The sequence below is a fragment of the Tenebrio molitor genome, chromosome 1 (genome assembly GCF_963966145.1).
Source record: "Tenebrio molitor chromosome 1, icTenMoli1.1, whole genome shotgun sequence".
NCBI classification, from domain to species: Eukaryota; Metazoa; Arthropoda; class Insecta; order Coleoptera; family Tenebrionidae; genus Tenebrio; species Tenebrio molitor.
This window is the reverse complement of record NC_091046.1, coordinates 9,323,066-9,337,762: the sequence shown is the minus strand read 5'-3', so window position 1 is coordinate 9,337,762 and position 14,697 is coordinate 9,323,066. Positions and strand designations below refer to the sequence as shown.

Below are 14,697 nucleotides of genomic sequence, written 5' to 3'. Positions count from 1 at the left end.
ATGGAAGTTGTCAATGAATAGAAAATAAGTTATTTTGAAAATAGACGCGACATTTTGGACGAGCAAACTTTTCTGAAGTCGCAAAGGAAGTTTTGTGTTGGAACTGATTCTCATCAGATTTATTGGATTCTTGTTTTGATACAATAATGGGTTCTCTTTTCAAAAATGAAATATGACTTCATATCTTGTGTGGAAAAATGAAACAAGAATTACGAGAATATAAAACTGAAATTTACGTACATGACAAGACAATGTTATCAGGTGAAGTCTTATAAATGATTTCTTAGCGATACAATACTGAAATTTGTTAGTAGTTGTGGTAGATTAATAGAAATTCGGTCTTAAAATCTTTATTAAAGGATTTCCTTTAGATCCTGTGTTTCTACCTTATCCCGTCTTAAAGATGTCTTTTTTTTCTGAAACTGTTGCTATTAATTCAATTACTGTTAAATAAATAAAATCCAATTCTAAATGCTGCCATTACATTTTTTTATTTTGTTTTCTTTTCTTCTTTTTTAAACTTATGATTCTTGTGTAAAATAAAAAAGCAAAATAATTTCAAACGAATTATAATAAGTCCATACAAGGTTTACATAAAGTTCTTGGATTTTCCAAATTTCCTTAGTTCATAGAAAAAATAAAAATATTTTTTTAAGTATGTACCTTAAACTCCTAAAATTATAGCTATTTACAGTAAGAAAAAACAAAGTTCTGTAACGTCCATAAAGTGGTTGTGTGTGCGTGCACGTTGTGGAAATGGATGATAAGAATAATATGTTCCTGATGATGTCTTCCTGGAAGAGCCGAGGTACCAAATGTTGCCTAAAAAATAAAAATTACGTTATCAGAAAGAATTGGAAATTTTTTAAAAAATTATGCGTGAATGAAAACCAGTGAGTCAAAGACAGTGAGCGAAAAACGATGAGCCAAAGTCAAAGTTTCCACCCACTGGTATAGACCGACTCACTTTCTAGGGAGGTATCGAAAAAATAGTTTTTTAACACATTTACTTCTTTTTTAAATTAAACTGTGCTTGCATTGTTGCATTTCTTTTTTAATTCTGTAATTTAATGGGTGTAGATCAGTATGTATTTAAAAAAATGCTACATTTATTTTAGAAAAATTTCGCTGTAGACATTGTGGCTATCAAGTAAGATTCAGTCATTTCCAGTCAGCTGGAAATAACACAAGACTTTCTTCAGTTTTTTGTCTGGACGAATGATGATGGGAGGGAGGATCAGATGTAAAATGAACGAAACTAAAAAGTCCTAACAGGGAAAAATGGTTGTTCGGCGATGGAGCGTTTATAAATTTTCCAGAAGTAAGCTCGTTTAAAAGGGCCGAAATGCCGGATTTAACCTGAAAATATTTACTTTTGCTAATTTGAACGGGTTAATTCGTTTATTTCTTTATGGACGACCAGTTGCTTTTTCCCAAATAAAAAGGCGCGGCTGGCGGGAACGTTGGAAAGACCGGGATCGCTATATGGACCTTAAATTGGATACATGGAGCAACATCAGCCGTTACGATTCGGAATCGGAATCGCAATGTTATCGGAGCAAATCCCAGAGCGCGAACGGTTATTGCAGATTAACATCCTGTGCATTGTATTAATGCTGGAAATTATAAACCGTACACATGATAGATAGAGAAAATTTGATTTTAAAACTGTCCTATCTATATTGGATGTTGCTTAATATACGATGCAATCTAGCGTTGTTATTACATGGCGAGCACGGGCCCTACCTGTACTCCAGCACACACACATACATATGCATGGAAACATTGATTGCCAATTTACAGCTCTAATATATTAGTCCCTGATTGAGTTTTGCTGTAAAATAGGAATAATGCTGACGTACAGGCACTGCACATTATTACGGAGCTTAAACTTTGATTAATTCGCCGTCCGAATTACGACGACGCCATATCGCCACCACTGCATCCACTTCGTCTTCATTTGCACGTCTACGCAAGACCATTTTGCATTGTAGCGATTTATGATTTTTTTGCCTTTTTTAATTCCAGCCACGCTCCCGACGATCCAGCGGGAACCTATTGATGTTTCCCCCCTGTACTCGAGACATCTACACGCGCGAGAGATTTAGACGTGGCTGCACCACCATTTCTCTACCTAATTTAAAGACACACTACTGGAACGGATTTTTTTTCTCATATAAAAATGCCTCCCAACTTTCTCTATATTGTTGACTCGACGCAAACTTTTATAGTTAAACTTCAAATCGCTTTAATAAAAAAACAAAATTCATCCACGGCCCCAGAATAAAAAGAAAATTGTATTCCGACGTTTAATTTTCACATCAGACATTTCACCCCTTCAAGACGTAAAGCACTAGACTGTGGAAGGCAATTCCTTGGCGGCCAAAAGTCCCGTTATCCCTCCATTCAATAATTTCTTGTTCTCTCCGTTTATATTTTTCCACTTACTACGTATTACTATTGTTTTTTCTAACTGCTTATTCTATTTTAAATCATCACGCACTCATTTTGCCAACAAGAACGTTAACCTTTTGGCTATTAAGGCTTACGCAAACTCTGCTGAGCGCACCTCGACCTTGTCCATACTAGGTATCTTCTTCCAAAGTAGATCTGCATTTTTAGAGTAGAACCTAGTCACAATCTATAAAGCATTTTCTGGTTAATATGTGGAAACTACGTCTATTACAATTTTTTGGCACATCATTGTTCTTTTCGAAAAATAAACATCTTTAATTCCCTTTAGAAGCAGAAGGATTAGAAGAGACATAAGGAAAAGGATGTAGTTTATTTTAGACGTTGAGGTCCAAGAACTATTAAGCAAATAGAATTCAAAAAATTCGGTTTTAAAAATCCTTCTGAAACACGTTTGGAACAACTTATCACAACCAAATATAGACCTGTCATTCTAAATATCTTGGTCAGATTATAAGAAGAAAATTAATGAACATTTTCTGTTCTCCACATGTTTAGATTGTTTGTGATTCGTTATTTTTTAAGAAATTCTCTGTTATTTTGCAGTTTAATGTGCAGTAGATGATGAGCTAGATTCTATTTGGACTTTTCTTGGGCCAACAGCTCTTCGGTGTTGGCAGGGGTGCCGGATGGCGACAATCTTGATGGTTCTTTGTTCGGTTCGAAGCAGGTGTTAAGTCGGTGGGGGTGCGATTTGCGATTCGCTTTCGGCGAAGGTTGGCTCGCGGCGGCGGTGAGCGGCGTCCCGGGCGGGACTGTGGCGGTTTCTGGGCTCGCACTTGGAGCAGGCGGTGGCGGTGTGGCGGAGAGTTATATGGCGGCACATTAATTATAACTTGCGTAAATGTAATATTACATTCCGGCAGTGCCATCCAAATGTTAAATTACATTGGAAGTTGGCTCAGTGGCTCACGTTATCAAGAGTCGTGCCCCAGCGGTAACAGCTCGAATTATATTATAATGAAAATTAACTTTTAATTGACAGTGCAGATAATTTCAGATTCGCAATCCGGGAATAATGCCGGGCATTTGTAAAGTGTTGCAAATAACCGCATGATAGTTTTCATTGCCGTTAACAAAAACAGGATTAAAAACAGATCAATTATTATTATAGCGGCCGTCAAACAATGGGACCGGCCAATTCGCGTATTTGCACTTTGAATGTTTTGCTCTTTTGTGTAATCGACGCTTTTGCTATCAGCTATACTCAGGTATGCGATTAGCACTGTGTGTCCTATTATATTATTAAATCGGGTGGAACCACGCTGCTCTATTAGTTTGTAGCCGGATTAATATTAATTTACTTATATTGCAATGCAATGTTAACCTACGTCGGGATCGCACCGAAGATGCATTGTCCAAATGGAAGCCACCGATTTCCCTGAATAATTTAAATACTTACTTGCACTACCAACGCTGAGGGTGTTTGCTGCGGTTGACGCCACCAGTTAAGGGAGAAATTGCGAACGTGTTCGCTAATTCCAGATCTATCCCTCTTAAGACGCCTCCTCAAATGCCAGAAACAAAACAATCAACTTGTGCCACCGCATCTCTGTTAAATTATTTTCGTCAAACTACTACATACAATCAATATTCAGATTCCATCCAGAGTGCTAAAGTAAAAATGCACACGAGAAAATAAAACTTTGCGTTTCTAGACGCCCGCCGGTAATAAGTTTCTAATTGTAACGAAGTGGGTGTAACCTCGTGTGGTTCAAGTAAATGGTCGGTTTGCATGAATCTAAGAATTTTTCGTGGGGGAATGTTTTAACTGCACAAGGAACGAATCGAACCTGCAACGTAGGTGGTCTACAAATTGCGACTATTTGTGTAAAGGTGACTCGAAACAATCGCGTTGTAATGAAGTGCAGAAAAATGCAATCGTATTGGGGTCGTAAAGTGGTTAGAGCTTCACAAGTACACGGCCTAGGCTTGCGGAGCAACATTCTCGAAAGAAAATCAATCTCATTGGAATAAATAAATCACAAACATCGTTCATAAAACGCACTATAAATACACGATGTCAACCTGTGAATGCGCTAGTTCCTATGCATTTGACAAGATGAGATTCGATATGTTTTATACAATGCGAGGTTCTCTTGATGGGCCCATAAAACATTTATAATAAGGTTTATTATTTACTTCAAACCACTGCAGATTGCAGGTTCTGTCAATGAATACTGAAAATATACCTTTTCATCGTGCCTCGTTATGCATTCTCTTATTTTTATGTTTTGATTTCAGAGAAACGGTTACTCGAAGTATTATTAAGGACTCGATCAGTAATTGCTGCTTTTAATCATCCACTCCACCACTCGATGCACTTTGGCGTACGCACTGTGCAATCTTAAACACATTTCAGCGTACTCCGAAATTTTATTTTATAGGTCCAAATTGATATGTCGGAACTGTTTATAACGTTGGCTACTCCGATTTTACGTAAATTGACGGTTGAAAGTGTTAATTATGGAGTCGCGTTTCGTACTTTTTGGAATCCTGGAAGGCACCAAATTTTAAATTATGATATTCAGGACTGTCTTACTGCGGGCCGACATATCTTCGGATCATCAAGATTTTTTACCTCAATTACCGACAATCGTCTATTATTATAATACGTGTATTTGAAAATGTTCACCGGAATTTCGACATTCTGGAGTTGCACAACACTCTTTCGACCCACAAGTGAGATTTATTAAGAGGCAAATCGCAACCCACTTTGCATACAGCTTGGTCGTGATCTGTGCGTCAAATTTTGCACGAGTCTAATTCTCGATCACGATTTGGCAGATTTCGTGTGACTCCGACCCGGATCACGGGTCGTCAGAATTCGGGTCGTTGTTGCGCGGAATTGCCGACGAAAAAATTCTTTATGCGTTTTATGCATTTTATATATGTTTTCTGATGGCAGCAATGGCAGCCCCTCGCGCTGGTTCTTGAGGGGTATTTTGCTTATGACTTTGAAGTGCGTTCATGCCGAGGGCTCTTACTGCGGTGACCCGCTCACAGTACCAGCCTGTTTACATCGACCATGTATAATATATACATCTATCTACGTAGTGATAAAACTTGTATGAATGTATACCCGGTGACTTTATTATTAAACGGGGGCTGCTGTCGTACGCAGAAATGTAAGTCCCAAATTTATGATCTCTTGTTTATTTCGAAATACAAAAAAAAACTTGATTGATATTTTATTTGTGTGTTCGGATTGTCCTTTCTGTCATCTGGTTGCCAAATGGACTATTACAATTGTTAATCCGATCCACTTTTCCATAAATTACTTTGAGCGACGCTCCTATTTTTGAAGTGGGGCAAAATTGAAGATTGCTCGTTGCTCGGCGAGGGGTCGAGTTGCGAAAGGGTCTCGGAGTCGGCGGGTTCTCGTATTACATTTGTTTCGGTGGAGATCTGTGAACTTGACCTTTGATGCCATCCTCGACTAAATGACACCTTTAAGGGTCCACCACGCCAGAAGGAGTAGTGAATCATTTTCTCTGTGTAAAGCAATTCCAGATCCAGATCAAATCATCATTGCAGCTTCGCTTTACTATTTCTCACAATCTGACTTTTGCGCAATGCCGGGTCCTAGCGTAAATTTTTTAATGGAATGGAAAACGCACAATGTGCAGTTGGTGTTTCTATGCAAGATTTATTTTAGCATTTATCACAACACAAGTCACCACGTGTTGTGAAAATTTCAATTAAAAAAAATATATTCCAATTATTTTTGTTTACGTAAGCGTCGCAACTTAAATTACGATTCGATTTTGGATATATTATTTGATAAGCCGAAATCAAAATTAATTCTTTAGATTAAAATAATTAAAAACGGATTTGCGTTTTCTCATTTCAATTTATTTTTAAATCGTGGTCACCTAAGTTTTAATTTAATTTTTTTAATGGTCGCGGTTGTTGGTGCGGAACCAATAAATCACTCCAATTAAAAGACAGTTAACAGTGACACACAATCGCGTTTAAAAAGAACACAGACGCACGCCTCCCTAACCACATATCTGTCACAAGATTTTCTTTTAATGCCCCGCTTAAAATACACTCCAGTTTAATTTCTTGTTTGCAGTCCGAAATTGCTCATAAACGTTGCTTAGTGCAGTTATAGTAAATTTGTAAATTTTATCTTCAACCGCACACGTAATTTTATTGCTCATATTAGGGACTTAAAAGCGTCAACCGAGTATGTGCCATATTTTAGCTTTATAATTTGTATTATAATGTGTATGATGTAAATTGTTAATAATCTGGAAACTCTCGCAATTTATTGCGTTATTAAATTAAACATATAATGGATTCGGCCGGTTCTTCCCGAATAAATTGCAAAATTATACGTGGTCGGTGTAACATTGTAGTCAGATTTTGTTCTAATTTGATTAATGGTCAGGTAGAAGCGGTCCATTTTTCAAAATTATCGCCGATCAAAATCACCGCAATCATCTCAGGACTTGTGCTCCGGATCCGAAATGAGAGATGTTGCGCCGGTTCAAAGTAATAAAATAAAATCCACATTGTGGCTAAATGTCTGCGTTAATTCTGAGATTCGCGGCAATGGTGGCAATGTCGCCGACCCTAAAAATCTCGTTTGTAGATGTTTTAATTAGCGTGGTGGAGGTTGTAGAAGGTTTTGGCTGGCTGGGGAGGCTGTTAATTGTGTTGTCGACCGCAGAATGCTGACGGCTCCGGGGTTCAGAATCGGAAAGGCAAAACGCCGAATTTGGCTCGTTCTCGCTTTTCTTTATCGTTTTAATTCGCGATTGTGGCGGACGTGTCACGTGCCGTTTTGGAAAAGCGTCAGTGGCGGCGGGCGAGTCTACTTCCAGCGGGACGTGTTTTTGTGTCGCAGGAATCGATCCGGAGTCGCAGGACGAGAAAAGGTGCAAGTCTCGTAAAGTATAAAGACATCGGCACGCGGCACGACGTCGCTTTGTTACTGACCTGCCTCGCGTCGCGGCGCTAGCGTCACAAACGTTCCGGCGCCCCAGGACCTCCAACTCTTACGCTTTGATCTCGGACAGATTCCGGAAAAGAATTTATAACCACCGACAAACTTCTGGTGCAGTCGCGAAAAAACCGAACGCGTATTTTAAACACGTTCATGTGTCAATAAAAAATTATACATTTTTAAAGCGCTTTTGTTTTGTGCAGAGTTTTACCATCATCAAAGCACAATTGTATCGAGCTTTATTTCTGTCGTGAACGGATGCTGGAAGTAATATTTTTTCGAATAATGCTTATTTTGGCATTCGCAAAAATTGCGAGTTTCAACATTTCTATTCAATTCGATTCAATTTACTTTTTAAAATTTATATTGAAAATCGTATTCGACTTTCCCATTGTTTTCATATTTTTTCACTTCGGAGTTACTGTGTGGAAAATTTCACGTCACAGCTTTCTAAAAATAACAACGACTCGCTGTACATGCCGCATCTATATTTTTTTAATTCTGAAAAAACGTACGAGAGCTTCGTGCGCCATTGAAAATGTGGGACGCCTAAAGTGTGCTGTTTTAATACGATCGTAAAAAAAAATTATCCCTGACACGTATGCTCAAACATCACCTGGCGGTTCTGCCAAGCCTGTGTAGTTTATGTCGGCCTGCCAATTATTATTTGGCAGAAGATTTAATTAGCTGTTGGCCACCATCTAATTAAGGTTGTCCAGGTTCAGTAACCAAGACTACCGCATTTTCGAAGAATACGATCCCAACTCGGATCTGGATCTGTCTCCGAGCTTGTCACTCCAACAACTTCCGGAACTTTTTCACCTGTTCCTGGTGAGCTTCGCGAAGAACGTAATTTTGGGAGTTGCTCCCATAAATCGTAAACCTGTTATTGCATTGATAAATCTGGAGATCTTGCGCAAGATTCAGTTTACAGTAAATGTAAAAGAGTTTCGTAAATATTCTTAACTGTTCTTCAAATATCGTTAATTTTATGGCGCCCAATAAAGTTATTATTATAGATGATTCACTGCCGAATTCTGCACCTGCGAGTATAGCTCAAAAAGGAAGAAAATGCGACTGCGAGACAGGTGCAGAAAGTGCTGTTGGGAGTTGCAGTGAGATGGGCCGAATGGAGCAGACATTTTTTAGCAATTGAAGAGTTTAAAATTGTGTTGGGGGAAGAACGTCGCTATGAGTGCTCGAGCATTTAATAAAGCAAATCAAAGAAAGCGCGATTGTTCCTAGGAAACAATACTAGGAGCAGTATTTATTATTTTTGAGATTAGTTTTTTAATTAGTCGTTCGTATTCCGTCTCAGGTCTCATTTAAAAATACGTCGAAAGACGGGCAAGAAACGTCGCAAAGAAATGCAAGTGCATGGATCCTTTTGATTCATTTTTCATAGCATATTAATAATGTATAGTGCAATATATGTCCTGTTTATGACAAGAGAAGTGCATATTTTTACATTGAAGTTGTCGTTTCGAAACATGAATCATACATGTTCAATACGGTTCGACACTTTGATAATGAAGCGGTATTTTTTACTTTTTCACAACGATATGTGCTCTATTTTTATCACCATTGACTATGGTATTACGTTTACATATGTATGCACATGTATTTTGTATATTTATTCGAGATGGATGACGATTTATGCACTTGTATGTGATACGAACAACTGTATCTATATGTGCAAACATGTCGAGGACGTCTTTACAATCCTGAAAAATGTTCGAGCGGAAATTTTCGGCATCGGATTTATTCGAGGACATTTATTTTTTCAATTAGGAATGTGGAGCGTTCGGTGTTCGGGGTTGTTTTAATGTTTAATTGGAGAAAACATACTTCAAACGACAGTGAGGATGGCTAAATATAAAATTTTCTTTGAGTGTTCCAGTGTAAATAAAATTCGTTTTCCTTTAAGTCGGTTTTTTTTTGTGTGTTTAATTTGCTAATCGGGAATCAATTATGCGAGATTAAATCCGTAGGAGAAGGGCAAACAGAAATTAATAATCAACGAGTAAATAATTCTTTTATCGAATATTAAAAGTATTAAAGTGGATGAATAAAGTTAGTTGGTAAGAGAGGTAAATTCTGGTTAATATTTATTTCACATTTATCAAATTGAACGTCTCCACAGGGAATTGAACTCCGTTCGGTGCGCTTCGTATAAATTTGTATTCTATATTTTAAATTAGAATATATACGCAGACGAGGGCACATATTTCATGTAAAAACGTATCTTGGAAAGTTTCGAGATGTACTAGCATTTGAGAAATTTGCATATTATGGTGAAACTTGAGAATATCTGAAAATATTAACGGAAACTTTCGAGGGGCAATATATAATATGTATTGCTTTAATTTTAATACCGGGTCATGAAAATTGCCTCGTCCTAACTAGGACTCGGATAAATCTACTTAGTAATCTGAAAGTGCAGCATCTGCGCAGACTTTAGATAACTCAACAAAACAATTAAAACGTTAACGAGGTTCTAACTGCGAGTTTAACGACTCGTTTCAAACGTGTCTTACACCATACAGATAACTATTGATGTCATTTGCCAGAATATTACATAAATTCTATCCCCGAACTTAATCCGTCGCCCAAAATGAGACCCGAATAATATTCCGGAATCCTACTTTTACAAGGATTAACTTATGTAATTAAACCGTCTCGTTTTTTATCTCCGGTCCTTATCATTTGGATAAATGTGCCGCGCGCTTAGGTGGCAGACTGCCTATTTCGAATAATTAAAATTCTTTCATAAACGGGCGGCGATGAAGAAGTGAAGAATGCGATTGATTCTAATTACTGAGGATCTTAGGAGTTTGGTGTAAACGCAATGATAGATCGTTGGGATTCCAAGAGGAAGCGCCAGTGCGCTCCACCCTACTTAATTACTGCCCGTCTTGGATTACGGAGAAATTAATTTCTCCGGAGAGCTCCAGCATTTCTCTATATAATATATTAAATATTGCATTATATTAAATTTTCCATCTGGATATTCCCGGCTTAATCCCCTCCTCCATTGAAAGTTTTAGTTTCTAGTTAGTGAATATATTTCCAAGTTATTACGAAACATTCGTAATATCCTAAGATAATGCATATCGCTAATGCCGAACCGCTGCATCTTATTGTTTCGGCTGCTTCGCTATACCTCGCGCTAATGGCGGAGTAATTTACAATGCGCATACATCACTTACAAACTTTACCGATGTTGCCACCTTAACATTTACTCTACAGATGATTTAGGACCTCGTTTGCTGTCTAACTTTAAAATATCATCAATTAACTTTGCGATTATTGCGACCCAGAACGATTCCGCCGCCGCCGCTTCCACCTCCGAAGCGTCTTCCGGGTCACTCGCAAATCTTCCCAAAAACCTCACGATCTTCACTTGCACAAGACAAAATCTCCACTGTTTTCTGTCTGATGATCTCAACATTAACTACACTCGGACATCACCATCAGCTTGATTTGTGCAAAGTGTCTAACCACTGGCTTATTTCTTATTTCTCTTTGCTTTCTTCTTTGACTTGGAAGATTTCGAACAAATTAATAATTTTTTGTATTTGTAATGTGTAAGTAGACCAAAAATATTAACTCCTAAGATTATTCCAATGTTATTTACATGGGTGAAATTGTTCCAAAGATAAAAAGAGTAAATCAGATATCTACAATTTTTTATAAAACGAAAAATGCGAAGATATCCACCCCACGGAAAAACTTTTTTGTATTCTTCCCTCATCTTAGTAACAGTTGCTTTTTTAAAAAAGTTATTTGCATTACGTATGCGGTAAGCTACATTTTACAGCGCGAAGTGTTTGGTTTGAAACACGACCGCGACTCGTTACTCGTTTTCTCAAATTTGAAATTTGTTGTAAGCAATAATTTTGCATAACCTGTCAAGAAACTTATTCTGTTATACGGATAGACTGGCATGCTTACGATTTACACCACAAGATGGCGCCATCAGACTTGAGACGAAAACATGTTCATTTTTGAAAACTGAACGGATATCAATGGTAGCGGAATCTTGTTTTAGTATAAATGGACTTTATTTATGATATGATAAGCTAACAGATTTTTTGGAAATCCCACTAAGTTTAAAATTGTTGTGTTAGTGTTTACGCACTCCGTGCGGTAAAGTGGACAGGTAGCGTGTAAAAATCAAGATACCGTAGCTGTTCAAAATGTGTAAATTAAAGTTGAAGAGGCCAAAAATACATTTAAAACTGAAAAAAAATCGGTATTAGTAGATTAAAAAAAACAGCAGATTCTTTCCTGTCAGCTACGAGGCGGCTTTTTAGCGGTTCTGGGTGCGAGATCATGTTAGGATTCTCTTAAGTGGATCGGACTTTTTCCCATATATTACACACTTGAGCCGAACTGGCGATGGGTCATCACAAGCGGCGATTAAGCCAAACTAAGCATAAAATCGTCCCGAACTTGGGCTTTCTGCCAAAGTGTGAAATTCTGTTACCGGGTTTTCCAGCCACGTTGCCAACACACTTTTCCTCTCCAGGTCGGAAAAGCATCTGAGAAACGTATTTATCGTGTAGATTTTTATTCGCCCTGGATAAGGACCGCCGACGTGGGGTAGACAGTACGGGTGACAATGCGGAACGGAGAAGAACTCGGTAACCTTGCACGTGTGGTCCAGCGAACACGGCTTAATTTGAATTTCACTCAATTATTCGACCCGGAATTATATTCCCGACACATTTCAATGCGGGTGTGAAATCGACTGAAAATGAAATCGGCGGACATCAATTTTCCAGACTATATAATTTGGTAGCCAGGCGGGTTTTGCTAGGCCGGGTTCCTGGATCGATACCAGCTGCTCTTGGCTTCGTGGTGTGTGCATGGATGGTATCTTGCCCCACGTCGGTCCGGTCTTCCTTCCACGCGAGGAAAAGCCCCAAGATCCCGGATGAGTTATTAAGGGATTCGGTGCAACGATATCATCTCGCCCGCTTAACGGGAAGGGTTACTTTGCGCCCTAATTTATTTTGTGTTTACCTGCAATTTTTTTTCTTTCTGGTCCAAATCCGCCACCTCGACTCCGCATGGTTGGTTAATCGCTTCTGTTTTTAACACGTCCAACTCGTTTCCTGATAATTATCTCGTTCCTTGGAAACAATTTATTGATTTGATATCTCGAACAAATGGCGTTTTTATTGTTGTTGTATTATTTTCAATTACAATAAAAAAGAATTACTTTTGATTAAAAGTAAGGTGAATAGTAAAACCAATATTGTGTGGGTAGACTTGTTATTATTGAAAAATAAATGTTAAGTTGGAACTTAATAAAGTGTTTTTTTTTGCGATAAAATGCATCAATAAAAAAATCAATTTAGGAACCTACGCCTCGTGCTTAAAATGGAAACGATCTAAATTGCTTCAAGATGATTTAGAAAGTTTGAACACATAGATTTACATTGTCACGATCGTAGCGTTCTTAACCCAATAATAAATTTTATGATTATTTCAACACTATGTAGGTATCTGGAATGGTCTATAGTTGTACTTAAACTTATTTTTTAACTTTGGAAATTTAACACGGTTAGAGACGAACGATACAAACATGGATAAATGGATAAATGTGCTAAAAACTTTTGTGATATAACTGAGTATTAAATATACTGAAAGGAAAATAGAGAAAATATTGGTTTTGTTATTTACCATTTTTTTGTTACTTAAAAAATTAAATAGACATTATTCGTTCTTAGGCTTTTTTTTTATAAAGGAATAGCTACAAGATTGATTTCTGGGATAGAAATAGTTTTTCATATTAAGTAATAAAAATTTACAAAATTACTATTTCAGATCATGTGTGTTCACAAATAAAGAGATCTTCAATTTAATGTTTTAAATACTCACAAGGTCTAATTCTTGTAAGAAGATATATCGGGTGTTCATTTAAATTTCTCCTCAAGGTTGACGTTGTTTAAATCTAACCTCACTTTTTGTGTTGTTTGTGTTTTTTTCTCTGCATACCTACTTACGAGTAGTGCGTTCACAATCGACTCTTCAACGCCAGCTTTGAGGAGAAATAAAAAATAAAAAAATCCTTTGAATTCACAATTATAAGATCTTGAAACAATGAGTCAGATTAAGAAGTTCATGATAGGATTTTACGAGTAGCATTCATTTGAACTCACACCATGAAATATTAATTGCTACAAAAAATTTATAAAATGTAAACTCCTTTGAACCCAATAGAAATGGAAGATTAAAGTAATATCCCAGATCTTCTATCATCAGTTTGTATGGATTAATGACCACAAGACGTTAATTTTCGCAAAAAGAGATTTCTCTGAATTGAGCTTCACTTTAAAATTCGTTCAAATTAATATTGTTTACAACAACCCGTGACAAAAAAATTGTGTTTAAAATCTACTTGAACCACACCACAAGATCTTGATATTTATAAAAAAACACGTTTCAACCTTTAATGTTTCGTTCAAGATCTAGATTAAAATTTACTTCAACTTACCACTACGAGATCTTAACTTTTGCAGACACAACTTTCATAGAATTAAGATTGACATTTTCATTCATTTAATTTTACGAATATGTACAGGATTTTTTTTTTTTGTGAAAGGGGGGTTATTCCTGAATGAAGGTTCTAATGGTTGATTTTTTTTTTTATTTTTGTTGGTGTTGATTGCAGTTTAAGAAATTGAAAATGTCGTGCGACATGGAGTAGGTGAAGCACTTTCGAGATAAATGTGAGCTTGAAACTGAGAGTTTCAGACTAAAGGATGGATGCGTTGCGATGTGGAGACCGAGCTGGCGTATTTGTATGACTTTTTGCCGCCGGTAAACGCTAAGTGGATAAATAAATATTTCAGTCCTGGTTTGCTTCGTTTTCAAGCAAATGGAAATGCTTGTTTTCACACCTACAGATATATTGTACGCGCTGTTCTCCCTCTAAATTGAAAAGTTGTTTTTTTGGCGAAAGGAAAATTCGTGTATTTTAAAAATGCAGCCGATGGAAATACGATTTAGTTGGGATGTTTGCAGCATTCGGATGAAATAACTACCGATGTGGGGGCGAGCGGTGATTGTTTTTCTTTGATTTTTCCGGCACAACAGGGTAAAGTGGTTTTCACCGGGCAAGTTTCTAGTTAGTGATTTGGTTAGAATTTATTTCGTTTTCCATTAAATTTTAACGACATTATTTTATCGACAGTAAAATGCACGTTATAAACAATATACAATGTAAACAAAATGATCTCATAAATTGCAAAATACGAGGA

General features: G+C 37.2%; 1 protein-coding gene and 1 long non-coding RNA gene across 4 annotated transcripts in view; one reads left to right on the top strand and one right to left on the bottom strand.

Moving 5' to 3' along the window:
* Positions 1-14,697, top strand: part of LOC138141449 (protein bric-a-brac 1-like) — a 289,292-nt gene that overhangs the window by 206,716 nt on the left and 67,879 nt on the right. The gene's annotated exons all lie outside the window — the stretch shown is intronic.
* On the bottom strand, positions 560-14,026 carry LOC138141450 (uncharacterized). The gene is made up of 3 exons (XR_011163157.1): positions 13,932-14,026; positions 12,455-12,564; positions 560-822 (listed from the first exon to the last, which is right to left on the bottom strand). It is a non-coding gene; the product is annotated as an uncharacterized lncRNA (long non-coding RNA).